The sequence below is a fragment of the Drosophila persimilis genome, unplaced genomic scaffold (genome assembly GCF_003286085.1).
Source record: "Drosophila persimilis strain 14011-0111.01,24,50 unplaced genomic scaffold, DperRS2 tig00000885-arrow-arrow-pilon, whole genome shotgun sequence".
Classification (NCBI taxonomy): Eukaryota; Metazoa; Arthropoda; class Insecta; order Diptera; family Drosophilidae; genus Drosophila; species Drosophila persimilis.
Window position 1 is genome coordinate 567,648 of NW_020825367.1, and position 27,822 is coordinate 595,469.

General features: G+C 46.7%; 1 protein-coding gene and 1 long non-coding RNA gene across 2 annotated transcripts in view; both read right to left on the reverse strand.

The window, feature by feature from the left end:
- The window catches only part of LOC6599571 (serine-rich adhesin for platelets), a 139,175-nt gene that overhangs the window by 42,422 nt on the left and 68,931 nt on the right, over nt 1-27,822 (reverse strand). The window lies entirely within an intron of this gene.
- On the reverse strand, nt 4,777-5,234 carry LOC113566749. Its single transcript, XR_003409215.1, has 2 exons — nt 5,104-5,234; nt 4,777-5,046 (listed from the first exon to the last, which is right to left on the reverse strand). It is a non-coding gene; the product is annotated as an uncharacterized LOC113566749 (long non-coding RNA).

Consider the following 27,822-nt stretch of genomic DNA (forward strand, 5'->3'; position numbering starts at 1 on the left):
AAATGATATGGGAGAGGGCTATATGGCTTTATATGGCTATAATCGTATGGCTGTACATATGTGTGTGTGTTAGGGGTTTATAGAGGGTCATAAGTGCAGTTTAATGCTGAGAAAAAGGGTTAAAAGAGGTCTCTAACAAGCCTGTACAAACGAATCTGAAAGGGTTGCAAAAGGCTATTAGAAGAGCTCTTAAATCATCTAGTATTGAAGAAATGTTCTCTGGCTTTGAAGGGGAGAATATTCTGGATCCTCTATTAAAAGATCATAGAAGGTAATGGCAGATGTGATTATACTGTACACCATTTCTTTTGGAAAGAATACTTTCAATAATATGTTTCCCAAGAGAGAGCCCCTGAATCGCCTAGACCACAATGAATGCCTTTTCTGGATGTTCCTTCTTCAATGTGTACTTTTTCGATAAATTTGTTTCCTTTCTCAGAGATCTCTCAGAGGTATTTACACCCTTCCAAAGTTCAAACTTCTTCAACATCTCCATGAGGAATTATTCCCCTTAAAAATCTAAAAAAATATATATGATTCGACAGACGATGAGGCGCTTGTCAATCTGTAGATACTCCCAGCGGAACTTCGAGATATCTAAGCCCCTTCTGCTTCCATCCTGCCCCCAAAAATATCTTCCCACTCTTACCATCTATCGTTCCAGCCATCCTTCCGCCATCCGCCTTTCCTCCTCTAACCACTGGATCCGAGATCCTCTATTAACCACTCGGAAAAGCCCCTTTTGGGCACACAGACAGCAATTCGCAAATGACATTTAACCATATTGAGAGGCCATAAAAGACAAATCCCAGCCATAATTACCCGCGGCAGGCAGCTGCCTCCAAAAGATCACCGACTGGAGATAAACCGACAAACAATACTCTGGCGCTGGAGCTGGCACTGGACTCCGGACTCCGGACTCTGGAGCTCGTACTGGACTCTGGTGTAATGCCCCATCCCTAGGGGCCACACACACGGATGAGAAAAGGAAACAAATTAAAAGTTTAACAAATGAAAAATTGGCAAACAAATGTTTCTGCTGGCATTGCAAAAAGGAGTTTTATTTTCGGGGATTTGCTTTGTTTTCCAGGGGAAATTGATGGGGAGGAGCCGTGTATGGGATGTCCTCGGGGCTAAAGCCCACAAAAACGAAAACAGAGGAGAAACGAAACGAAAAGCCTTTTGAAGATCCGCCACAGACGGACAGAGAGCCTCCACTTTCACTATCTAAGAGAGATGGGGCGGCAGAGATATGGGTTTCGGGGTATCGCATCGCATCGCATCGCATCCGATCGAAGAGGCTTTTTCCCGCCATTACGACACCTCAATTTGCGATGGGGTCTGATGCCCAGAAGCTATGAAAACACACAGAGACAGAGGGGTCGGAGGGGCAGGGGCAGTGGCAGGGGCAGAGTCACGGGGCAACCTCCTCCCGAAGCGGCGGCACAGCTCCTCCCCAATGGGACCTTCCCCCTTTTTTTTGTGCTGTGCTGTGTTGTTGTTGTTTTTGTAATACTCATTAAGCCACAAACAAGTTCATAACTCCTGGGAGAGGTGGAGGGTCAGCCCCCACCCCACCAGCCCCCATCCAGCCCACCATCAACATCCATCCAGCCCACAGTACTTCCGAAAAGTAAACGAACCAGAGCCGTGATCGCAAAATGATGATGATGTTTGGACATGTGAGAAAGAGGCAGCAGCAGCAGCAGCGGCAGCGGCAGCACCTGTAGATCGTAGCACGATCATGGCCCGGATCGATGGGCTAAAAGGCTAAAAATTGATTTTTAAAAGCATGGCATGGCCGTGGCATGTCCGTGGCATGGCCCTGGCTTGGCCCTGGCTCGGCTTGGAAGGAGCAAAGTGGAGAAAAGTGGAGACGGGAACATCCCATCCCATCCTATCCGATCTTCATCTGCTGGAAAAGGGTGTAGACCGTTCGATCGACCGCAAAGTAAAAGTTCAGCTCGGGGTCTCCCCAGCGATGACGTTTTATGGTCAGAAAAACACTTTCCTTCGGTTCCCTGATGATCAATCGATCGCTTCAGATGATGATTATCTCTCGCCTCACCGCGTGCAACGTGGAACGAGGAACGTGGAACGTGGAACGTGATTTGCTACCACAGAGGCATGAACATCTATTGTCGTCGTCGTTGTCGTCGTCGTCGTCTGTGGTTTTGACCTTTGGCGACATTATTTAACCGCACAAACCATAAACCAAACGAAGAGTAATAATAATTGAACAAACGGGCGTCGATCAGGGATCATCATAATCGTTCGATCGTTGAAGTTCAATAGCATTTGGAAGGAGGGGAAAGCGAAGACCCTGTGGGAAAATCACCAGAAGAATGATCTAAATCGGATCTCATCCCAGCCCCCGATTCCTGTAGAAAAACTTTCTCCATAGATCCTTTCCTCTTCCCCCCACAGCATCCCTCTTAATTTGTCAACGTTTTTGGTGGAGTGAAAGTCGTCGCATAGATCTTCCTTAGAGATCCCCCATAAGCCCCGAACTTATTCAAAATTCAATTGAATTTGCACGCAATAAACACGACGCCTTCAGATTCACACATCAACACCTCCAGCTCCACCTCCACCTCCACTGATCCTCCACTGAGCCTCCAAGTGCCTCCTCCTCCTCCTTCTTTTGCTGCCTCATGGACTCCATTTCCAAGTTCATAAAACTCTGTGCCACACACTCTTGCTGTGGCTGTGGCTGTGGCTCTGGCTGTGTGGAAATAAAGCCAATATTTATGAGCAGGCGGCATTCGGCAATTGGGGAAAAACTTTATTAGCAATTTGCCAATTTGAATAAAATGAAACCAAACGACGAGACAGAGCCACAGCCACAGCCAGACTTCAGGGAGCAGCAGCCAGCAGCCAGCACCGAGCACTGCTCTGCTCTGTGTTGCAAGTATCTGCGGCTCGAGAGGAAGGCAGGCAGAGAGGCAGAGTTGGAGGTGGAACCACACCTTCCTTCCATGTGTGGCACGTCTGTGGCTTGATTGAATGTCTTGTTGTTGTTGTGTGTGTGTGTGTGGGGGGAAGTAGTAGCAAGTGGCACAAGCAATCAGTGCTGCACCTTGTGGCACTTGTGGCATTAAACTTCAACGGAATGAATCATCCCGCTGCAATGTGCCTGTTCTTTGATGATTTTTTGACAGCCAAATGTGACCAGGCGACCCTCAAAAGGCGATGAATCATGGCTACAGTGTGACCGTTTTAGGGATCAGTATTCGGTGGGCCATATTTTAGGCTGAATTTACAGCAAAGACCTCTCCCAACTCCCTTTTAAATAACAAATTGATGAATCAGAGCTGCAGTGTGCCCGTTCTTCGCCTATTTTTAGCACATTTCAGTCCACGAAACGTGACCAGATCTCAATAAGAAAGAATTGTGAAGTGTGACCATTCTTTTCGTTGATCTTTTGGTTTGTTTTTTAATCAGAATTTGCAATAAAAACTGCCTCCTTCCTCCTGTTTATATTAGAAAGTCCCGGCCATCTGCCACTTGTTGCTGGACCTCAGTTTTTTCCCCCTTTGGCATATCTTTGGCTTTCATGTGGCGTTGACTTTATGATAATGGGGGCCCGTTCGGTTGCCATTGTCACGTAAGGATCCTAACAAATATGAGGGTTAGCCGGCGAAGACCCTGACAGCAGCAGCAGCAGCAGCGGCAGCACCAGAGTTCAGGGAGATGAGCGACCCCACTCCTCCGGAGTGGCACCAGGTGCGAAGAAATGCAAATGTGGGGAAGACACTCTTCGGTGGGTAAGGTGCCAAAAGTCGTGATGTGACTCAATCCGTTGACTCTTTGGACCCGAGGAAAACAGAAAAAGAGGAAACCCAAGACCCAAGAAACCAAAGCCTGGAAAGCCTGGAAAGCCCGGCAGATGGAAAGAGAGGAGAAAAAACCTTTTGGCATATCAAACATAGCAAATCGCCAAGAGACAAAATCTCTTTGACAGCCTTCAACTAAAAGGAAAAACTACACAAAAACTACTACTACACAGAGACAGAGAGACACGGAGACAGAAGACAGAAACTGATGCAACAAAAACATTGTAGCACTGCCGGAAGAGAGTCCACAGGAAAAACAGAAAACCAAGAGAGAGAGAGAGACCAGGCCAGGCCAGGCCAGAGCAGGCCGAGATAGAGGCAGGGGCTGGGGCAGGGGCAGAGGCAGGGAAAAAGTTCAAGCATTAACAAAAGTTCGAATTGTTTCCAATATCGAAATGCACTTTTTGCCTTTGACAGACAGCAAATGCAGCAACACAGCAACAGAGCCAAAGCAAATGCAACCCAAGAGATACACAATCTGACAGCAGTCCAAAGACTGCTCCGATGGACGGACAGCCAGACAGACAGCCAGACAGACGGACGGACAGATGGAGCCAAACGAAAGTGAGGCACTCAAAGAGCGAGAGGGGGGGAGGAAGACCATTTTGATCTTTGTTTATGCTTCTTGGCATTTCTCAGATCCATTCCAGAGTGCAGAGAGATCCATTCTGCAGCTGAAACGAACAGAATGCTGAGGGATTGGGGAGTGGGGCAGAGCCCTCTGCTTTGGCAACCAAATCGGGGGATCAATGATCATTAAAGGGACTTGGAGACCCAAGGCAATCATTTGCATGCCGCACAGACGACTGTGGGTCGTAGTTTCCCCAGCAAATGGCTACAGATACTTCTTCTATCTGATAACCGATACGGTAACAGATCCGCCAATTGATCCGTTCCGAGAGGTACACGTAGATCCCCCCAGTAAGCACTAGGCAACCCGTAGACTGACAGCTTTAGTTGGTGGTAAGACATTCGAGAATTTGACACAAGACACAAATTTTACCCCAAACCCCCAGCCAAAGGCGGGACCGCTTGAGCCCCTTCTGCTGTGCCCTTCAGGGCGGCGGCCTCTCCTGAAAAGAGGGTGCAATGTGTCCAGGGATCTCCACTGTTTCTTGTCTTCGTTTGGCTGTGGTTTTGGGGTAACACTCGTCCGTCTCTTCGCTTTTTTAACACTCTTTTACGTCGGGTTTTTGTGGGCTGGCAGTCTCTGTAAAGAAATAGTCCTGGCTCCAGTCTGCACAAATCTTTGATGCTCACATCTTACCCATCTCGCGGAGACGCTTCTGCTCTGCGATCTCCATTTTGACCACCACCGAAAACATGTAGTCGATTACTGGCAGAGCCACAATCAGTTGCGGTATGGCTTTCCAGTAAATAGGCATTTTTCAGAGATTTTTTAACAAACAAATCTAGACGCTACTTCTTTCTACTTTCCTATTCTAATACTATTTTGAATCTTTACGCACGAGCTACTGGATTGGAACTGTTTCGAAGACAGTTTTCAATCAAATATCATAGTTTTTTGTTGGCAATCTCCACATCAATAGATCTATGCTTTAGATGCCTTTCCCTTTCATCTTTCCTGCATCCATGCACGTGATGCAGCAGCGCCCCTCGGCTGAGCTTCGTTTTGGTGCCGCCAGGGCGTGTTTTAGCCATGGCTACTCCTTTCCCTCCGATTACCCAACACTCGATCGATATTACATACGAGACCTCCATAAAAAACCCCCAAAAGTAAATGACAACAATTAAAAAACACAAAAAAGTATCAGCAGGAGAAAGCGAATAAAGGAGTGAATGAATCAACGAATCAGCGAATGAGCCAACGAATGTTAATTATGAAATGAAAATTTCAACAATTTCCCAAGAGGGAGCGAGAGAGGAAGAAGTAATCCTTAATCTCGGTTCCATCATCATTTTCGACCGAAAAATTGGCAATTGGCAAATGTCTCAGCGTATTTCATACGAGTATTTCTCTCGTTTCGTTTCGTTTCGATTCGTTTATTTCTTTTTAAATTGCGATGAAAAATTAAAATTTGCACGCAATGTCCAAAACGTTCGAGTGGAAAATTAATGAGAGGAGTTATGAGGAGGCAGCGACACCCCACACCACCCCCCGCCCCCCCTCGTGCTCCCATTGGAGCTCCTTTTACAGTTGCAGAAATGGAGGCGAAAATATTGTTGATAGTTTTCGTACATGAGAAATGGCAGGCTCCTTAATTGCGGAAACAAATCAAACCAAACACCAAAGGAAAAACTCAAGAAAAAGAAGGAAAAACCATCAATTTTTTGGTTGCGCAACATCTGAGCCGAGCATCGGTTTGGGCCAGAGATCTGTCCGTCTGTCCGTCTTTGATTCTTACCTGCAAAGAGAGGAAAGCAAAAGAAAGTGAATTAGTGACACAGTTTTCAATGGGAAGGCAGGCGAGGAGAGGGAGGCCCTAATTTATGGGTGCACTCCCCCCCAAAGCCAAGGGATTTCCTCTATAAATATATAATTTATGACTAAATAGGGGACTCCTCCTCCCCCCTCCCCACACACTTCTCTCTCTCTGACAAAACAAATGATTTGTTTGGCTTACTATAGTTTCGGAATTGGAGATGACCCCCACCCCCACACCCCGCCCCACAGAATTGACAGCTCCCCCGAAAGTCCCATCCCAGGCGTTCCAGGAAGGGGTGGGGGCGGGGGCAGGGGCAGTTTGTTATGCTAATTGAAAAGCCAACCAAGAAAAGCTTTTCCACTCGAGTATGGGAAATTTATGTACGACTCCGATTCCGACTCCACTGAGGCGTAGAGAGAAAAACTTTTCACCCAATTTTCTGGCTCGTGACATTCGCGTGGGTGGAGCCCCTGAACGGTGCGAGGGGGAGGGGGAGGCGTTGCAAGTAGAGGGTGGTGGTGGTGGTGGTGGTGGGGAGGGGGGATAGGGGTACGGACAGACAGACGCGACTTGGGCACGCGACGAATTTCGATTTTTTTTGTTGTTTTTCGTGTGGCCTGCGGTTTTTTTTGTGTTTTTTTGTTGCCAGCTCGTGGTGGCCCAATTTTCGTGGAGTATGGAATGCATTTGCCCAGATTGTCGATAGAAAGTTCCATACAGAAATAATGTGACTCTGGAAGCCAATAAAAATCGAAAAAAAAAAACCATGCTCCACATTTCCTGCCACACAACAGAAAATCGATAAGATAAAGAGTTTTCCAGTGGGAGTTGCGGGGGTCCTAATGGCAGGCATAAATCATCGGGGTTGGGGCACAGATTGGGGGCACATGAAAGGTCTGGTGGGGTCTGTCACTCGATTGGAAATTGGACTCACTTTCGGGCACTCGATTGAACCCCTAGCCGAGGATCTTGCACCGCCCCAGACGCCCCAGACACCCCAGACAGGCCCTCTGTGAGCGCTGGAGAATCTCTTGTGATCTGCTGGGCGCCCAAAACACCTGCTGCTTTTCCCATAGGTCCCGGTGTGAGTCCCCCACTCCCTGGCACGTTTTTGAATGGCATTTTGTTTTCGCTCTGATGCGCTCCATTGCCGTCGCGCACAAAGCAAACTCCTTGAAAATGTTACGAATTTATTGTTACACCAGCAGCAGCAGCAGCAGCAGAGACACAAGAAACACAGACGACTTGAGTGAGACATTCCCTCATGGCGGGGAGACATACAACCTCGTACTCTCGTCTGCTCGTCGTATGCATAACAGTGCGCGAAAAAACTGACAAGACGACGGGGTATGAGGGGGGGTGTGGGGAGGAAATGCAAATTGTTTATGTAAGCAGCAGAGGAAGCTCCCGCGCCGCAGCAGCGCCAAGGCCGCAAAGAGGAAATGGACGGTGGATGGAGAGAGACATCCCATCCAATGCGATCCCATCCCAGCCCGCATTGGGTGGCATTCACATGGCAGATGATCATTCATGCATGAGGCATGGCCGCAGGAGAGGTCTTTGACCCGCGGATTCACACAAATGATAAGAAACAGTCGGTACTTCGAGTGAATAGCGAAGGCAGTCGAAGGACACCGCCCGCACAGCACAGCTCTCCCCAGAAAGGGGGTCGCGGGGGTCAAAAAAGAGGTGCCAGTCCCTCGAACTAATTGTCAGCAGATTCGGAAACCAATTTCATGGCCTGTCAATCATTGCAAAGAGAGCGAGAAGGGCAGAGGCAGAGGCAGTGGTAGAGACAGAGACAGCGGCCCTCTGCTGATTTATGCGACAGCAATGGAAAATTGTTTTTCCCCCGGTTCGTGGCTTTTCCACGACAGGGTCAGGGGTTAGCATAATATTTTTCTGATTGCATTTCAATTTCTTTCTTCATATTGGCCATAAATCTTGGCGGCAAGTGGCAAGTGGCAAGCAAATTAAAAGTCATAAATTATTGCCACGATTCGCTGCAATTCCCATTGCCATTCCCATTCCCCTTCCCATTCCCCTTCCCCATTTGCAATTGCAACTTTCAATGTGCAACTGTGCAACATGTTGCACGCCACACCACGCCACGCCACTCCGCGCCACTCCACTCCCAAGCGGCTCTTCTGGCGCTGCAAATATATTCAATCTTTTCCTTTCTGGCCACTTTAATTACGCCAATCCGTAAATAGAGTCAAAGTTGAAGCCCCAAAAAGAGGCCTGACAGCGGCCAAGGGGGCGACAGTCGACCAGGTGCCTCAGTGGGTGGTTAACGATTTTTTAATTGAAATTACTCGACTCTGCATCCTCGAAGCGGACTCTCCTTTCGAGGAATCCCATGACTTTTCAAAAGTTTGCATTTAAGGATTGTCGCAGAGTGGAACCAAGAGGAATTTCGTTTGTATTTAGGGTTTCGAAAAGGTATTCCCGCTATTTGAACTACTTGAACACTTTCCACCTCTTTAGTGGGTGCCCTTTAACCCTCAACCCTCGATGGATTCCAATGAAACTTTGGTATATCTTTAATTCTACCATCATCTAGACCATCACAACTTTGAAAGTGAATTTAATGAATAGATCTTGAGTTATAACGGTCTTAAGGAAGAGTATAACTATAAAATATTGTACATTCATAATCTTTTATAGGGAATATTCTCCAATTCCCACATTTATCGATGGTTTCCACTGAGATCCACACTATCAGAACCCATGCAGGATTCTTATAACCCTTAACCCTCGATGGATTCCAATGAAACTTTGGTAAATCTCTAATCCTACTATTATCTAAGCCACTACAACGTTTCATGCCAGAGTAATGAATAGAACTTGAGTTATAAAGTCCTCAAGAGTGAGAACTCTCCAAGAGGCCATACATTTATTACCTTGCCACTCAAAGTTGAGCCCACAAACGAATTAGGAAGTACAACAGATCTCCCTCCTACCGCAGGGCCAGGGAACGGGAACGAGCACACATGTGCCTCCAAAACCCAGACCTAGACCATAACCACAACCATAGCCAAGCCTTCCTTCCACTTCAATCTATTGTTTGGGGTTTTGACACCCACGTATATCATTTCCGTATGAAAGAAGCATTGGAAATGCGTTTTTCCCCCAGAGCTGGAGCTGGAGCTGTCGAAGACACAAATTAATCTTTCTTTCCCGACTCCTCCTTGTCTTTCCAAAGTGATAACAGGCATAATAAAGTTTTCAACACTCAAAATGGTATAGCGGATAGAGAGGGGGACCCAGCAGATCTGCCCACAGATACTCGCACAACATGCAACATTTTGAGGCTGGAAGAAGCTCCTCCACCAGTACCAATACCAATTCCATTCCATGACGTTGTCATTTGTGGGGATTGCGTGACGATTGCGCATTTCTCGGTCTCGGAATGGGTATTGGGTCTTGAATTGATGGGTTTTGATGGGTTTATAATGTTGCTGGAAAAACGTTTGGGCTTTCCGCCTTAATAGAAACATATACGTACGTATATACGGGGGAAATGGCCAGGCCCCAAAGAGAAATCTTCGTTTAATTCAAGATATTTGTGGTCTTGCATAAGGGGTTCCGTTCCTCCTAACAAGACCAGACCTCACCTCTGACGATCCTACGACGATCCTCTCCCCAATTACAAATTATTATTATAAATTTAAATGCAAAGCCGCTCCCCGTCAATCAATTTTTATGTGCGCCTTCAACTTGAGACAAAAAAACAGAAAAACCCCCCAAAAAGAGTCGAGGATGAGGATGAGGCAAGGCCTCGCCTTTCAAGAGCATCGCGATAAAAAATGCCAATAGATGTTCGGTTTTGGATAAGACTCCAGGGAAAGGGGGTAAGAGAAGTAGTTTGGGAGAAAGTCGGGGAATAGAACAAAAGGAAGTTGAAGCCGGGGCTGGAGACAAGATGGAACGATGGCTGTACGCCCACAATCTCCACACAGAGACGAAAGGGGGGTGTGGGGGGGCTTCTCCAGTTTCCACCCACTCCATGTCTAGACTTTCCCCCAAAGCTTTCTTCCTTTTTTTCTCTCTCTATTAATAAATACACTTTTAATTATGAAATTTTTGTTGTATTCAATTAAAAGAAAACCGGAAAAAATCAAGGAAATTAATTATGGTACGAAATTCAATTACCGAAAAAACACAATTGGTGGATGGGGGGACAGAGGGGACAGAGGGGAGGGGCCAGCAGGTGGTTTGGTCTAGGCTTTGTGGCATAGTTTTTTGTGCTCACTTGACAGGATAGCAATTTTGGGCCCCGTCTCTCAACAAATCTCTCGGCTCTCCACGCCTCCAAATCGCCTCCAATTGTTGGCGCGTGAAAATTTTATTGCAATCTGGTCTCGCGCACAATGACAGACTCCACGCCAGCGCCGGCCCAGGGAGACCCCTCGAAGCGGAAGCAATTGTCTCCCCTCCGAAAAGAGAGATTGCCAATCATCGGACGTACTCCGATCGCCTCTTCCTCCTCCTCCTCCTTCTCCTCTCAGGCATTTCCTAGAGTTCAGTTCATTATGGACGAAAATTACCCCCCAAAAGCCTCGAAGACGAGGCTGGGAGGCCGGAGGCTCGAAGCTCAAGACTCGTTAGGCTCGTGCACTCTACTGTTTCTCTCTCTCGTGCCAATTCCAGTAGCCGGACACTAATTTACACTCTGATTGAACGGACGGACATTAATTCACGCCTCTGGATGGATGGCCTGGCCAAATGCCAGCCTCCTCTCAACAGAGAACATTCCAACATCCAATCCGATCCGATCTGGTTCTTCTGGCCATCGCTGTAATCAACTCAAATGCTGGTTTTGGGTCTAAGATCTCTCCCTCCCTCTCTCTCCTTCGTTTGCAATGGAATTCCAGTGGCTGGCACCGCCTTCACGCCGCCTCGGGGCCAAATGTCAGGGAGGAACAGAGTCCAGGGTCTCCCCTCTGGCCAGAAGCACCTGCTCCTGTGCGTTGCGTTCCTTAAGAGACCTTCCTCGAGCACCTTTCTTAACCCCTTTAAAGGCCTGAAACATATACCCAAATCTTGGACTATATTCCCAGTCTTTCTTCTATAGCCCCACTTCTCGTCTTGCTCCCGCTTTATGCCTCTTTTTATGTCCCTATTTTGTAGCCCATTTTCCCCCCCTTTACTCCTCTTTTTACTCCATCCTTTTCCCCATTCTTTGTTGAAGTTGGAAGCTATTTTCCAAGCATAGTTTTCACACTCTGCACTAAATGAAAATGCTTTTCATTTTTGCATTTCCGCATGGCAGTATTTTCCACATATATTTCAAGTGGGTGGCAGGGGCACGGGCTGTTGTTGCTGTTGCATGCAACAGATATTTGCGCGTGAAAAACGAAGGAAAAACTTCACTTGGCAGCTGATGGATTTCCGGGAGACGCTTTTCTTTGTATAGACGATGGCCACCCTCAATTATGCAAACGATTTTGGGGTGAGGGGAGGCGAAAAAGGAGGGGGAAAATGAGGTGTAATATGGGGAGAGAAAGAGAGAGAGAAACGACCACCCGTCATCATTTTAGTTTGATTCGTTTCGCAGTTTTTGGGCTTCCTTTTGGGGCCACAGTCCATCCATGGATTCGATAGGCAGCCCAGGTCTCAAGTCTCTCGAGTCTTAAGTCGCTTTGGATTTTGCATAATTAGATGGGTGCCCCGAACCTTGGGGGAGAGAGAGAGAGAGAGCGAGAGGCAGGTCTAAGGATTGGCCGAGGGTTGGCTCAGGTTCAGTGTCATTTGCATACGAAAAACCGCCACCGAAATTGATTGCAGAATTAGCCAAAGGCTTACGACTTAAGGCCGAAATAGTGGGAATAGTGAAAGCCAATTGTCAGTGTCGTCTTCCATCAGGTGGAAGGGGGCGGTGGTGCAGTGGCGCTGTCGCTGGCGGCAGGGGAAGACCTCCAAAAGTGGGAGGTGTCGAAGACAGGGGTTAACCGAATTAATTTTCCACTCTCGAGAGTGGACCCTCGCAGAGATGACCCCAAGGGGATAAGAAAATACCCCCCCCTCCCAGCTCCCAGAGCCCCCACAAAACAGTGTAAATCTTTGGCTTGTGGTTGTTGTTTTCTGTTTCTGGTTTTTGGCAATGCAGTGGCGGGGGGCTGAGGCAGGGGCTGTGGTGGGGTTATCGCAGGCAAAACATCTTCCAAAAATGCAAAAGTAATGTTCATTCCTGGAGGTAGCCAGGGAGGGGGCAGGGGGTGGTTTGCAGAGGGGGGGGGGGGGTACCCTGACTTTTCCTTAATAGCTTCCGTTGAACTTCCCATCGAAAAAAGCAAAAACAACAACAACAACAAAACTGATGGAAAAACCGCCAACGGCGAAGGTCACGAACGTCAAGTGCGTTTTCATGCAGGCGTGGCCCCAGCCCCTTCCACCACCCCCTGAAAGGAGGAGGAGGAGAGGCAAAGCCATGACTCTTTTTGGCCACCAAGGAGGTAATTAAGCGAAGAAAAACACACACACACACACACAGACCGAGGCACATGGCCAAAACATTTGGTCAACAGCCAGCAGTCCGAAAGGCGGCAATGAACTTTTACCCCCAGTCGAAAAAAACGAAAAAGAAAATTATGGAAAAATGCGCCTCATCAATGAATGGGGTGTTGCATCATCATCGTCGTCGTCGTCGTCGTCAGAGGAGGGGTGGGGGAAGGGAGTGCAGAGGGGGTGCGCTGGAGGAGTACCAAATTGCTTGTCACCCACCCACCCGCCATCGCCATCCCGCCCCCACCCACAACTCTCTTCAGTTTCGACTTTAATTTCCAGAACAGCGGAAAAAACAATAGAAAAACCATAAAAGGAAATTGTTTTTGCGTGTGTGTTTGTGTGTTGGAAAAACTATGCGATTGCTGTAATTGTTGTCGGCGGTGGTGGTGGTGCAAACTGCAGGCAGGTGGCCAAAAGAGTGAGGGAGGGAGGTTGGGAGGGAGGGAGTACGTACCGCCAGAGAATCCGGGGAGAAATTCAACCAAATGGAACGAAAGAAAAAGTAGCAACGAGAAAGAGAGAGACAGAGCACTGTGTTCTGAGTTCCGGCAACTGAATTTGAGGAATTGGAATGGAATGGAAATTGGAATGAGAAATGGGTATGCAGGAACAAGGTGGAATGGGCAGGGGCAGGGGCAGAGGCATGGGTATGATAATGAGTGCTGTGCCGTGTGGCATGTGCTGTGTGTAATGTTTTGGGTACGAGATCTCCCTCCCTCCCCTCTGCATATTATATGTATATTAGCGAAGACCCAAAGAAGAGTTAGAGAACTCCAGAAGAGGACTGGCGTGGTGGTGGGGGGAGAGAGCTTCGTTCTTCTCAATTATCAGGTGGGTTTTTATAGGTCTCTCTATTAAAGGATCTCCATGTTCCCTTCCATCCTTCGATACCCGTTTCATTCCTTGTCCTACGATCATTATTGAGAAGTATTCCACTTCCCTGCCCTCCTGTTCCCCCGGCGAGTGCATTGAACCATGTTCTATTTCCAGAGTTCCCCTCGAAAAACCTGCAACCGTTCCCAATGATCTCATATTTCCAGTGCTCTCAAGCCCACCCCCAGTTTTATCAGGCAGTATTCCATTATCAGCGCCACAAAGTAACAAAAAAAAAAGAAAAAACTTATCAAAAAATCAATACAAAATATATATATACCCATAAATCATATCTGTGGCCAGAGATATAGAATCGAATCAAATTAAGTGGCAATTTACAGATATTTTGCGTCGCACCGACGGGCGGCACAGGCGGCACAGACAGGCGGCACAGACAGGCGGCACCTGCTTTTGGTCACATAAGCCACAGCCGAGGGGATGTCTCATTATGGTCATGATATGTGGCGTGATAGACGATGGGATCGGATAGGAAATGGAGTTTCTGGGGCCCGATTGAGGGTTGCAAAGGCACTCGAGAGGTGGACACTTTTCCAAGCAGTTCAGTTTTCCCCGTTCCCCGTTCCCCCCCGGAACTTAATTGAAATTAAAGTTCAACCGAAAAAATACTAGAAATAATGCGACCGGAAACCGCAATAAAGTCGCAACTTTGGAGCGTAACGAGCGAGTGGAAATTTGGAATAGAGTCAACGATACGAGCGGATATTATCTAGCACTGGCTGCACTCATTAACCCAGTTTTCGGAGCTGTTCCCTGCCCTGCCCTGCACTGCCTGCCCTGCCCTGAAGCATGAAACTCTGTAATATCCTGCAATACGACGAGAGAGATGAAATCAAATCATTTGTTTCACTTGAAACAACTCCGTAATGTGGCATATAATGTATCTGCTACAAAGCAAAACAGTGCTGTGACAGCTCGTTAATGGTTCGATATGTAGAACAGCTGCCGTTTCTCGGGGCAGACAGGGGAGACAGAGAGACAGATGGACGTGCCCCGGGGGTGCAATTTGAAGGGAAAGCGTAGGGGAAACGATACGGAGGATGTGGCAGGGAAACAAGTGGGAATTAGGAGTAGAAAGAAGCCTGGTGCTCCACCTTCTGCCACATGGCATGAGATCATAATAAGAACCCTCTGTCGCTCCCTCCACGACTACTGTGTGTGTCAGTGATTCTCGGCCCGTGCCTCCAAGTGATCCCGTGAAGACCTCGAGACTGACGTACCTTTAGGGTCTCCCCATCCGTGGCGTTGCAAGTGACAATTAAAGCCTCAAAAACTTGACTTTTGAGCAAAAACTGGAACAATCTCTCTTCGCATCCGCTGGCTGCCGAGCTGCCAAGCTGCCACACGCTCTCTTGAAGTCTTGCCGCAATTTGCAAATGAAGTAGGGTCGTGGGTCGGTGTCTTGTGGCAGAGACAAAAGAGGCAACGCTACTGTACTCTGGTTTTTTTTTTTTCTTTTTTCCTTTGCAACGGTATAATTAAGTCTTGAGACCTCATCAGCCATTTACGGGGCTTTTGGTTTTTGGTTTTGCCACAAATAAAAAAAAACACCAACGGATCGCGTTTTGTGGCCCTACCCTACCCTCCTCTACCCTTCCCTTCCTTCCCTTTTTTCTGTTCCTGTTCTTTGCATATGAAAAGCGGAACTTTGCGGCCCCAAAAGTTGGTTCTTGCCTCAGAATTGGCTCTTTTTTATGGCCATAATGGCCATGCGGCCCATTGTTTTGTCTAATTAGATTTTTTTGAAAGGCCTGCAACCGCCGATCTGTGGCACGCAAATCGAGTTACAGTTATGACAGATCTTTCGCCTTTGTTGCTGCCACACGATCCACGGAATATATCGCTGGTTTCTTGTCCGTCCGTCCTTTCTGTCTGGAGGGGAATGGCACTGGCACTGGCATGGCTTTGTCGGCAAAAATACTCCAACTGCAGCCCCAAACTCCAAATCGAAGCTCATTTGGGCCGCTGCAAAAATCACATAATGCTCGTACAATTTTTGGCCAAGTTTTTGGCCAACTATCGATAGCCCGTTTAAAAGCCGCCGCAGCCAGCCGCTCGATGGAAAAACAAAATTGTTTCCATGGAATTTTTCCTGTGCGCATTTTGCTGCGGTTTCTGTTGCCACAAACAAAAGGCTTGGCCCCGGCCAAAAAAAACAATTCGAGTGTGGCACAATACTCACAAATATTGGGGGTATTTCTGTGTTGGACTTTTGCTTACCTGCAAAGAGAGAAAACAAAGAGAAAGAATTTTATTAGTTTTGGTTTTTCTGGCCCTTTTTCCCCCTTCCCCATTAGCCCGCAGACCCCATTAGACGGGGCCAAAGTTTGGATCCACTTTTGACAGAATTTTAAGTAAAGTTTTTACGATGTCAAAGGCTGTTTAAGTGCCGCTAGTTTTATACTAATTTAATTAGGGCAGAAGACAGACAAATTAAAGCCGAGTCCAGAGGCCAATAAAAAGCAAATTTGATGGGCCGCAGAGAGCCACTCAGAGAGGGAGAGCACAACGCCCACAAACTGAGTCGAATTTCGTTTGAGCATCGGAGATGATTCACGATCGAGGGTTTGAGGAGCGCCACTGGAGCACTCCACGAAGCCCCGAACCTCAAGGGCCATATCTTTTCTCTGTTTAAGGGAACTAATCAAAGATTAGGTTCTCTATTTTAAGAGCTTCAAAGGTTTTCCTTCCATGGAGGGTATCTCAGAGGAGAGGCTATACAGAAAGGTCCCCAAGGAGCTCTCGAAACATCTCGAAACTCGAAGATAAAAGATATGTAGATACAAATTTAAGGTATACTTTTGCATGAATAATAGACTCCATTTAACATCCTGTAATTCACCAGCTACAAAACTCTTTGAGAAGCGATCCATGAGGCTCTCCCCGTTTTAGCCCACAAATATCTACATTTTTTGGATCTACAGCCTCTAGGGCTATGGGCCCCTGATCTCCCTTGCTGGGAAAGCCCTCCAGAAATGCTCTCTTAAATCTTTCCCCTCCGGCCCTTGATGCCAGGCACATCAGAGGAGGCCCATTAAAGCCCGTTTTATGGACCTGCCCCCAAAGATAACAAGTTTGTGGATTCATTGCCACTTTTGATCTATGTCAAACAGCTGTGGCTCTGCGTTTTACTTTCGTTTTGATGAATTTCCATCTCCCCCCGTTCCCCCCGCCGCTCCCCTTGGCAAACCATTTCATTTTGGCCATCAAAAGTGCCGCAGTAGCCGCACGTCGGGTCGGCCACTTTGATTGACGCTTTTATTGCTGGCTCCAAACGCCAAATCTTGGGCACTCTTGAATGCAGTTTTCCATCGAACACCGAGCATCGAACATGTTTGCATTATTAATAAATATTTTGTGGGGAAAGAGTAAATATTATCACACACTCGAGAGCGAAACAGAGAGCGCGTCAGGGATCGAATATCAGCGTCAAAAAATCGAAAAATTGCCAACAATTTGGAATGGAATGGAATGGAACGGACGGTAAAAGACTCCCCACGGACTGAAGCTTAGGCTTGCGAGTATCTGATGGATACAAATGCATCTGAGGGGTGTGGCCATCCACAACGGCGAGTGCTGGGGTTTTGGTTTTCTTTGAAATATACAACTTTTATGAGCAATTAAAAGCCAAAGTCTGAAATCCATGAAGGGGGGAAGCCAGACAACTTGTTGTCCTCCCCCTCTCTGCCCCCCTCCCCACCTTCTGCGGCTGCCAAGTCTCGCCTTCTCTGGTGTCTCTCTGTCTCAGGCTGGCATTTGATATCGATGATGTCTTTGTTTCATTTACAGACCCCAAAGAAATTATGCAAAAACTTTGCCTCACAGCAGGAGGCAAGAGGCAGGAGGCGGGAGGCAAGAGGCAGCAGCGGCATGCGGCAGAGCCCGAGGCGAGCGAAGGAGATCGCAGGCCGCAGATTTTTGTGGTTAACCGAAAACAAAACAAAACAATAAACAAGCAAAAGAAACTTGTGACAGAAGTAGAAAATATCTTTATACGTGGATCATACAGCTATATACAACATGTGGCATGCAGCATGGTACAGTGCGGCCCATGAAGGTAGAGAGTTATGGCACATATCCTACCCAAATCCCATCCACCTCTCCCCTTCTGATAACTCGATAATGGCTTGGCCACTCGCTTGGATTGGGCCATAATTACGGGCCATAAGCCCACTTTTATGCGATAATTGCCTCGGTTTTGATAAGCCACTTCCTTCGATGATTTATTGGAATAAATCCCCGAACAAAACCGAGTTTCCTTCAATTCGATAATCGACCCAATTTCCAAGACACTTTCAATAATAAATCTCTTTCACTCTGGGGCAGCTCTGGGGCAGCCGATGTTATGAAACGCACTGCCCCTGCTAGTCGAACGAAGGGAGTAGCTAAAAAGGGTATCAATTACCCCGAGACTTAACCAGAGACCCAGAGACCAGATCAACCTTCAGGCGATTGCATATTTTTTTGTTTTCTTTATTTTTTATTTTTGTATAAAAACATTCATCCTTCCCTCATGTATGATATGTTATCTCCCTCTCTGTTGTGACTTTCTGTTTCCCCCGAAAAAACGTCGGCAAGGCGGCAAGGCGGCAGGGAAAACGAAAGTGTTTTTCATGCCAATTGGCGGCAAGTGCAGCGCCACCGCCGCAGTGCCCCCCAATCGACTGCGTGATAAACCAATTAACAAGAGAGCGCGAGCCCGAGCCGGAGCCCCCCACCTGCCTCCACCTCCCCCCTCCCGAAAAACCCCCGAAAATACTAAAAAGTGAAATCTTTTCTTTTTTCTTTCTTTTCTTTCGCAGAGGTCAAAGCGTATGCCCCCCGCACAACAAAAAGTTGACTCACAGAGCAGTTCATATGTGAAGGGGAGAGGGGGGAGGGTGGGCTGGAGGGGGGTTTGCTTTATGGCGCGACAGCAACAGCAGCAGCCATGGAGCAGCAGATCGTAAAGCCATTTGAATGGAGATTGTTTTGGCTCAAAGCTTGGCTAATGGCTCGAGGTTTTTGTGTGGCTTTTTCTGTGCTGATCTTTTGTTTGGACAGTGCTCCGCGGAGCCCCCCCGGAGCACCCCCCGCAGCCCAAGTGTCACTCAAATGTCACTCAAATGGAAGTACTTCCATGTTCCGTGCTCTGGAAGGGCTGCTCGGTTCTGTTTGGGGAGGATTCCAGGGCAGAGAACTTTCTTTTGTTGCCAAACCGTGGGGTGCTGCTGCATGACGCGCAACACGTGTGTGGCTGTTGTGAGGCTTTCAAATCTTAAAAGTTTTCGAATGGTAAGACATTTAATTGACAGATAAACAAAAAGAAGAAAAAAAGAAAACATTTCTGACTCATTCGAATACTTAAATTATCAGCTGTCCCACATTCTCTATAAAAATATTCTCTATATATTATATTTGAGGTTCTTTGACTCCCCTTTGCCTCCGCCTCGTACTGAGATTTCCTCAGAAGTTCTACAAACAATACAGAGATCTCCAATCAATCAACCCAAGGCGGAGACACCCCCAGAGACAAACAGACAGACAGAGAGACAGACAGATAAACCATAAATTGAGTCGTTAAGTGCAAACAAAGTAGAGGCGTTGCTGATTAGATAAAATTATATGGCATTTAAGTGAGTTATTAAAAAGGCAGAAATATGTGTGTGGGGAAAGAGGCCTCGGAAAATGGGAAATTAATGCAGATAAAAAGCAATTGGAGAATGAAACTCATAATTAAAACAATCGAGAGGCTATCCACCTGTGGATGAGAGTTCTTTACTGCCTAAATAGATGTATCTCTCCTTAAGCAGCAGATCATTCCATCACAATTCTCATTAGAATCGAATGAATCTTCATATTCATGGCTAACCGTTCTCCATCAGCACCTCTCCATCGGTACATCTCAATCTTTCGATCCTCAGTCTTCGAACTCAATCCCAGGCTTCGCCTCTCGAAACTCTCGAAACGATCCAGTGATCGTGGCGATGTGATGTTTACCCATCCACAACTGCAGAGCACAATTCGCAATTAATTGAATTACTATACGACCACGAGGCGAGGAGGCGAGGAGGCTAGGAGACTGCGGGACTGCGATTCTACAGCTGTAGAGGCAACAGAAGATCCAATTCCAAGAACATGGAAACCATCGAAAGACAGACACACCATTCTATAAAAACGAAGGCTAAGGCACTAATCGAGGCAGGGAGGCACGGTGGCAGGGAGGCACAGAGGCAGGGAGCGGTGGCTTAAGTCTGTTCTTACTTCATTTTCCAAGTGGCTCGGGATTCGGTTTGGGTCTGAGTTTGGGGCATTGCGTGTTTCTGCTGCTCTAACGGAAATGTTTGTCTGTGCCACCAAGAATGATGTAACTCGAAGCTCGAGCTGAAAGGCTGGGCCAACAGGCAACAGCCAACAGCCAACAGTTATAGGAAGGAAGGAAGGAACGGGCATGGGCTTCAGCTTGGGCTACGGCATGGGCTTGCCACACGTAATGGAGTTGGCGTCACTTTATTATTACAACATTTTCCATTTCGCCAAAGCTAAAATAATAATTCGCGCTTCATTTTCCCCTCCTCCCCCCCGCCACAAGCAGCGGCAGCAGTCGTCCAATGAAGAAGCCATTGACCTTAGAAGATACACTCTATAGAGGAAGGAGGAAGGGGGAAGGGGAAAGGGGGATGGGGCATTCCCCAAGCGACTGTGCGGCGTCGCGTCGCGTCGTTCAGCAATAAATCCAGAGCACACACAACACCGCGAAAGAAGAGAACTGACCGGCACTTTTGCCTTGGCCTGGACTCGGACTCGGAGTCGGAGTCGGACTTGGGGACTCTCTGAATGCGGAGTCCAACTTGCAATTGGAGTCTCTCCTCTGCACTCCATTCCTGTGGCAGGGAGGCGGCAGTCAGTGGGGGAGTGAGGCAGACAGGAGTCGGAGGGAAGGGGGAATGGGGAGCAGAGCCCAAACCAGGAGCCACAGCTGCATTCAGCACGTTTCAGCTGTTTCTTTGGAATTGTCGTCGGACGTTGGACGTCGGTCGTCGTCGGTCGTTGAGAACGCGTTTTGGCGTTCAACAGCAACAGTGCATGACGGACGGCGCCCCCCTCGAGCTTCACACTTGCCACAGAGGCAGGCAGCATTGCAACATGTTGCAGTAAAACAGCAGCAGCAGCAGCAGAGTTCTCAACATTTTTCGTGTGGCAATCGAAACTAGTTTTTCCTCGTTGGAGCTGCACTAATTAGAGCCACAGACACAGATCGCAGAGGAGGAGGCGGGGGCGGCAGGAGATGGAAATCGATTACAGAAATCGAATTTCAAAAAGTGCCAAAGGCAACATTAAGCCAAAACAAATCGATTAAACAATTAATCGATTCTTGATGAGCCAAAAGAGAGAGAGGGAGAGGGAGCGAGAGCGAGAGAGAGACTTGAAGTAGATGTCAAAGCAGAGGCTCAAGACCATTAAGGAGGAGGCTTAAAGCTACCGAAAGATGCAAGACTTGAGCCACGAGACTTGGTAATTGAGGTTAAGCGATAAACAATCGAAATCTGTAAGAGATTTATCGTACAAAAGATGATTAATGGCGAAGGAGCGCGAGGCTGAAGCTTGAACAAACAGATTAGCGGAGGAGGAGAAGAAAGAGAAGGCAGAGAAGACAGAATATCAAATACAAAGAGAAGAAATGATTAATTATCGATAAACTAGAACGATTAGAACACGTTTCTGATGACAAAATGGAAGGAAAACCCAGAGGAAACCCCCCACATAATACTCCCAAAGTTCTAGGGCCCCCCAGTCATTCCTTAGCCCCTTCGATGACCCCACACGTTCGATTATCATGAACTTGTGAATATAATAAACCCTAATTCCACTAGGAACCATAAAACCATGAAACAATCAACAAAATCCACAAAGTTTTCCACAAACACCAGCACTAGGGGCAGCATATATATATCGCGGACTATATAGAAAAGACCATTACCAAAATAATGAGACCATACCAAATGCCAAATTGCTCTGACCGCAAAATCAACCTAGATACCAAAATGAAATTACGTGCAGGTCGATCGATGGATCGCTGGATCGATGGATCGCTGGATCGAAACTGAAAACAAATCAAAGCTGGTGGAGGAGGAGGAGGAGGATCTGGCTTTTAAGAGGAGGAGGACCTGCCTCTTAGGAGTAGGATGTGGCGGTACTTTTGGGAGGCTGTGGGGGCGTCAATTTGAATTGAAAGCACGAGCTTCGTCTATATTTCACTGCGAGACATATGATTATTCATTTGATTTGTGGCTAGCTGCAATTTCCCTCACTTTTCTCAGTGCCCCCAACCCCCCCCTCCCTCCCGAAAAAAACAAGAGTTTTCCGCTTTTTCCTGGCAGGAGATTTCACTTTTCTTTTGTTTTGTATTTCGGGAGGTGGTTTTTGTAATTTAATCTGGAAATTGTAGGCAATTTGCTTGAATGAGTTTTTCCGAAAAGAAGAAGAAGAAAAAAACCAAAAAGATTTCAATGTCAAAAGTGTGGCACTCCCCTCGTTCGATGATGGGGCAGGGGTGGGGGGTGGAGACCCCCAGTGAAAAATCACACTCTTTCGGTGGGAAAATCTTTTGTTATGTTAATGCGGCAATGAACAAACATTGCAACAGTCGGGGACTGATGCTACGGCCGGTGCTGCCACGCTGTGAGGAGAGCTCTGAGGAGTGGATCCATAAACCAAATCTCATTAACGTTGCAACAAGGTCCGAAAGTCCGCGAGTCCGAGAGTCCGAAAGGCTGTAACTTGTCAGCCTTGCAGAAATTTCATAAATCTCGCCAGAGCCAGCGAGAGAGGAGAGCATCTTCCTTCTGCTCTCCTCCTCCACCTCCTCCTCCTCCCGGACCATCGACTGGTTTGCCTTGGTTTGGCCATAAAACTCTAGCCGCAGATTCTTTATGCCCGTATCCCTCACCGGCCCATCTCTACGTCTAGAAGAACAAAAAAATAAGAGAAGTTTCTTTTTCTCCCTTTCTGAAGGAAAAACTGGAAATGTTTTTCATTTCTGCAAATGACGGAAAAGTTCTTTGTTGGTTCCGTTCCGTGGCGTTCCGTTCCGTGCCTGCTCTTGGCGGACACGTGTTGGGCACATGTTGGGTCTCCATGAGGATGAGGAAAAACTGTCATTCCGTCGAGAGGGAGGGGGGATAGATGATTGCAATTAACAGAGAAATAGCAAGAGGCTGGACATCTGATGATAATTGAATCTATGTGCGCGTGTTTGCCAAGGGAGAGGAAACCCCAAAAGATACATCAAAATGAAGTGCAAATATTCTCAAGATGTCATCAGTTTTGATGGGTATTTCTTCGGGAATCAAGGCATTTCCTGCAACATCTTTTGCCACGAGCTCTTTGGAGATTTCATCGGTAATGTTCTGCAACATCTGCGGCGAGGATTCCTCGGAAACCCTTCCACAAAAGTGAGACACGAAAAAAAGGTCTTCAAGAGCTTGCATCTGCAGCTTCAAGAACATCCTTAAAACCAGTTTGGTTTTTGGCCAAAAAGACGAAACAAGTTTTGGCCTCAAAACAAAAATCAATTCGAGGTTCAGTGGAGGAGGAGGCGGTGGAGAATCGGAGAGGAGACAGAGACAGAGACTGAGAACAGACGCAAGGCACGAGTTTGTCGTCGTTCAAAAAAGAAGAGAACCAAAAAATTCAATAAGCAGAACCCCAGAGAGACAGAGAGACAGAGAGAGAGGGAGAGACGAAAGAGTGGTCAAAGAAGGCGATAAACAGCAGCTGATAAAGAGCACAAAGGTAGACCACGAAAATTAGTGAACAGAATCCAGAACTCAAGAGAGAACCAAACTCCAAAGAGAAGAGCAAAAGAACCCCAAAGAAAAGAGAGGCAACAACTTGTGGCACAATCGACACAAGATTTTTTTAGTTTGGTATATAAAAAAGAAGGAAATTAGTTGGGAAATTAATGAAAATGGATGGCAAAGGGGACGGGGGTGTGTTCTACAGGCACAGAGGGGGAAGATTCCACGATAAAAGCGAGGACACAGGCGGGGACGCCGTGGCGTGTGTGCTGGATGAGTGGTAATAAAATAATCAATAAGAAATAGTTGTTGAAAGATACACCCCCTCCCACCCACACACACACACCCACAGACACGGGCATACTCCCCCTGAATCAACCACCAATATATATCCATCTATCTATCGAACACCTCCTCTTCAGTTTTCAGGCAGGTTTTGGCCATCAAATTAAATTGCTTTCGGTTCGGTTATTGTTGTACCAATACCAACAATGGATTCGGATTTTGGATGGACATCCCCAACCGTCCCAAGCCGATCCAACCCTCCCTGCGACAAGTCCCGCAACACGCAACAGAACCATCATCATTTCGGGGCAGCTGCCAGACCTTTCCATTGGGGGAATGGAACACAATTTACTCGTAGTTTTACTAGCAGACGTTGTAGAGTAGTATTACCCTTCCATAAACTGTCATTCCTTCTTTCAGGAAGAGTCCTCTCTCTCCCTCTCTCTCTCTTTCTGTGTGTGTGCAACAGGATGTTGCAAATTTCTGCTGCAAACGCAACGAAAAACCACAGATGTTTCCGTGTCAATTGGGGGAAGGAAGTTTTATTTTGTTTCTCTGGTTGTTGTAGTCGTAAAAATTATACACACAATTGTCGGCGGTTTCCTTCCCTTTTTTTTTAGGCGGGGGGTTGCTGCCTGTGGCTATTGTCGGGTTAAGCTTTCGGTTAAGGGTTAAGCTGGGGGATTCCGCTTTCTGCTGAAAAATTGCTAAATTACCAAAGCGTTTATCGAATTACAACAGGAATCAATTCCTGCCATAAGGCGGATAAAAATCAGTACAAATTTAATGAAGCTATTGTGTGTGTGATTTTTTTGTCAGGGGCTTTGATGGAAGAGAACAAATGGCGGACTTTTTAGGGAAGAAGAAGGAATCGTTGGAAGTTTTAGGTAGAAGTATCCTCAAGGTTTTCGATGGATGAACTTTCAGAGGACGTTACCAGTGCTTGGCATATTCCTGGATACAAATTCCTGTTACATATTCCTCCATCATCCAATAACCCACATTTCCACATGCTCCCCTCCCAAATATTCAGCATTAATATTCCACATTCTACACTTTAATTAGACACTTCCTCGAATGGAGAAGGAGAATAGAGAGAATGGGGAATGGAGAGAATGGGGGGAATGGAGAATACCCCTGCCAAGAATATACTCGTCTGAAAAACCATAAATTGGCCTCTTGGCTATTTTTCTTTTATTTATTTCCTCTACTTTTTGTTGATCGTCAGCGAAAATGTTGCCTAAATTGCCGGCACGGCGGCACAGACACAGACACTCCACACACACACACACTCACACGAATATGTATCTTCTAGATACGAATTTATGTATATGTATCTTTATGTGTTGGTCTTTTTTCGCTTTTTGTCACTTTTATAATTAAAATTTCGCTCGCACATGATGGTTTTTATATATAGAGAAAAATGTAAAAAAAAAAAAAAAAGCCAGAGAGAACAGCACTCCACACGATCCGAGGCGAGACGACGACGAGACGAGAGGCAGTCATTAGCGAAAAAGCAAAGCAAAACTATATAACCGAAGAGAACTGAGAAACTGAGAAAACTGTGGGCTCTCGTATATTTTATTCTTAATTTATTATGTTGCTAAATGCCCCTTCGAAAAACCCCAAAGAATAAGTTATAAAAAATGGGAAAACGTGGTGGCAAGAAAAGAGGGGAACAAAAAAGAGTTGGATGCCAGAAATGAAGACATACCACAAAGTATCTGCCGCTGTTGTTGCTGCTGCTGCTGCCTGGCTTTTGTTAAATCCAATTCGTGTTGAGTAATCGGCAGAAGGAGAAGAAGTGTATCCACACACACACACACACGAGTTGAAGAAGAAGGAGAAGGAGAAGAAGATGCAGGCACAGGCACAGGCACTCGTACTGTCACAGGGCGCAAAGCAGATGCCGCGATAAAAGAGGAAGTGCCACCAGAGGCCGTAAATCAGGGCAGGGAAGAAGCAGAGAAGATGCTGCTTTGATTTCAGTAATGTGTTTGCAGTAAAATATCATCCATATGTCGTCGTCGTCGTCGTCGTCGTCGTCTCTCAGGATCGGCTCGCTCGTTCCTCTTGCACGCTCTTTTGCTTTTGCTTTTGCTTCAGCTCCTCTCTTGATTTTGGTGTTTTTGTTTTTTGTTTTTTTTGGTATATTTTTCGTACACTTTTGCGGCTGCTTCGGGGCAGACGACACAAAGCAGGCAAAGTAGGTAGTTTACCTGTAGTTTACCTTTTGGGTCCGAGTGTTTTGCGCACACACACGCGCGCAGCTACAGCTGCACAACTCACTCGCACACAGACGCACACAGAGAACAACCGAAGCCGAATGAACAAACACACAAACGAATTGAATGCGAGGCGCGCGACGAAGAGTGGCGCAGGCAGAGGCAGCGCCAGAGCCAGAGGGAAAGAATGAAATGAACGAACGCTGTACAAAAATACAGGCGGCGGATATTTCTTCTTTTCCCTTTTTTGTTGTTTTTGTTGTTGTTGTTGTTGTTGTATATAAAATGTTTGTATATCTTTCTCTCTTGTGTGAGTGCGTGTCTGTGCGAAGTTTAAACAGAGAATATTTTCCAGCCCTCAAGCTGCACTTTCAGGCATTCGACAAAAAAAATTCAAGTATAGATCGTTTCTTTTTATTTTTCAACAAAGCGATCGTTAAATGCCGGCAAGTAAATGCATACAAAACAAAAACAAAAAATTGTATCTAAAGATCTTGCACTTTGTCACATTTTGGCACTTTTTGTCTGATTGAAAATATCGGGCAATAGAATTGAAAAAAATTCATCAAAAATATCTTCACGATAGACGCGATACGCGCGCGCGTTTTTCCATGGATATGGATATGGATATGGGAGATGGAAGGCAAGGTAGCGCGTTGTTCCGTGTATCCGTGTATCCGTCGGATTCGAGTGAGCGGCTCGCGTGTTTCAGACTCTCTCGGCCGTTCGGATCGACAATATATACGTTGGGCCGGCGACTTTTGTTTACAAACGTCACGCGAATCGCCTTCTCGGGGGGGTAGCAAATGTTGCCCAGTTCTGCTCGTATGTTGCTGGTGCTCATGTTGCTGGCTGGAACCGGTTGCACGTGCGCCACCTATTGCCGAGTGTATGCATGTTTCTATACCCTTTTTTCAGAATCAAATGCGGAATTCTGTTATCCACCCCACATTTAAGTCTCCAATTAAAAACTTGTATTTAATTTAACAAATTTCGTTTTTCCAGGGTATTTAAAAGTTGCCCAGTTGCTGCAATGCCCTACACATGTTGCTAGCAGAGAGAGGGAGAGAGCACAGCCGAGAGAGAAACGACCAAAGCCGACAGAGGCCGATAGATACATTCGCCGGAAGATAAATTCGCCGTGGCGTCGCTTCATGCTGCTGCAGCACTGTATCTATACACTTTTTGTGTCTCAACACTTCGCCGGAGTTTTGGTGTATCTCAACATTTCACCAGATTTTCGCTGTATCTCGCACATTTGATGGCTTGGTTTGCGTGACATTCGCCTGCGCTTCGATGTATCTCAACATTTTGCGGTAGGGCTGCTCGCGTGACATTCGACTGCTCTTTGGGGTATTTATGGGGCCCTAAAGGCTGGGGTACGTACTCCTCCTCCTCCTCCTCCTCCTTCGCTGAGCAAACACACATCCAGGAAGTAGTTGCGATAATTTGCCAGGCAGCAACATTGTATCTGTATCTGTAGCTGTAGCCGTGTATGTGGGTGCCGCCACCCCAACACCCCCAAACATTGTTGTTGGCATGGAAAGAATTTCGCAAATTAGCAAAACAGGAAAATGGAAAAGCAACAAAAGCAAGAAAAAAACTACTGCATATCGAATGCCGCGGTGCATTCCCAGGACCGGGTCCGGGCCCGGGCGTCAAAGGTCTTTGACTTTTGCAAAGGTGTGAAAGGCAATTAGAATGTTCGAGGCAGGAAAAAAAGAAATAAAACAAAGATTCTTTGTAACATGAAAATAAAAGAATGAAACTTGACAATTGAGGAATATTCACGGCAATTAGGATGTGTCCATGAAGTCCAAAGACGTGGCTGGAGATGAAAGAGGGTTCCAAATGTATCTCCAGTTCAAACACCTTTCCACAATTGGTTTGCTGACCATTGGAATCCCGT